Here is a 1185-nt window from a genome sequence, read left to right on the forward strand (position 1 = left end):
CCCAAAGTCTGTTAATTGGAGAAAAGACAGTCTCTTTAATAAATGGTGCTGGCATAACTGGATATCCATCTGCAAAAAACTGAAACAAGACCCATACCTCACACCGTGCACAAAAACTGACTCAAAATGGATCAAAGACATAAATATAAAATCAAAAATGATAAAGATCATGGCAAAAAAAAATAGGGACAACGCTAGGAGCCCTAATGCATGGCATAAACACAATACGAACCATAAGTAACAATGCACAAACACCAGAAGAGAAACTAGATAACTGGGAGCTCCTAAAAATCACTTATGCTCATCAAAAGACTTCACCAAAAGAGTAAAAAAACAACCTAAAGCCTGGGAAAAATTTTTTGGCTACGATAAATCTGATCAGCATCTAATCTCTAAAATCTACAAGATACTGCAAAATCTCAACAACAAAAAGACAAATAGCCCAATTAAAAAATGGGCAAAAGATATGAACAGGCACTTCACCAAAGACATTCAGGTGGTTAACAGACACATGAGGAAATTCTCACGATCATTAGCTATTAGAGAAATGCAAATCAAAACTACAATGAGCTCTCAAGCTCGACGTTTCGCTGGTGGGTATCCACACTGGGTCAACCTGCGTATCGAGAAGTGTTATTTCTGTTCAGGGCCCATCTACCCGGGCCACAGCGCAATATTTGTCCGCAATGACTGCAAGGTGCTCAGATTCTCTAAGTCCAAATGTCATAAAAACTTTAAAAAGAAGCGCAATCCTCGCAAGGTCAGGTGAACTAAAGCATTCTGGAAAGCAGCTGGTAAAGAACTTACAGTGGATAATTCATTTGAATTTGAAAAACGGAGAAGTGAACCTGTCAAATACCAGTGAGAGCTATGGAATAAAACTATTGAAGCAATGAAGAGAGTTGAAGAGATCAAACAGAAGGGCCAGGCTACATTTATAATGAACAGGTTAAAGAAAAATAAAGAGCTACAGAAAGTTCAGGACATCAAAGAAGTCAAGCAAAACATCCATCTCCAAATATTGTATGAGACCTGTATCGTAAAAACCCATGAAAAATGTAACAATCTTTGTTGGTTACCAGGGATGGGAGGGGTGGGGGGGGGAATACTAAATAGGCAATAGATAAGTGGTATCTTGGGTGAAAGGTGAGACAGTACACAATACAGGGGAAACTAGCACAACTT

The sequence above is a fragment of the Trichechus manatus genome, unplaced genomic scaffold (genome assembly GCF_000243295.1).
Source record: "Trichechus manatus latirostris isolate Lorelei unplaced genomic scaffold, TriManLat1.0 scaffold00215, whole genome shotgun sequence".
Taxonomy (NCBI): Eukaryota; Metazoa; Chordata; class Mammalia; order Sirenia; family Trichechidae; genus Trichechus; species Trichechus manatus.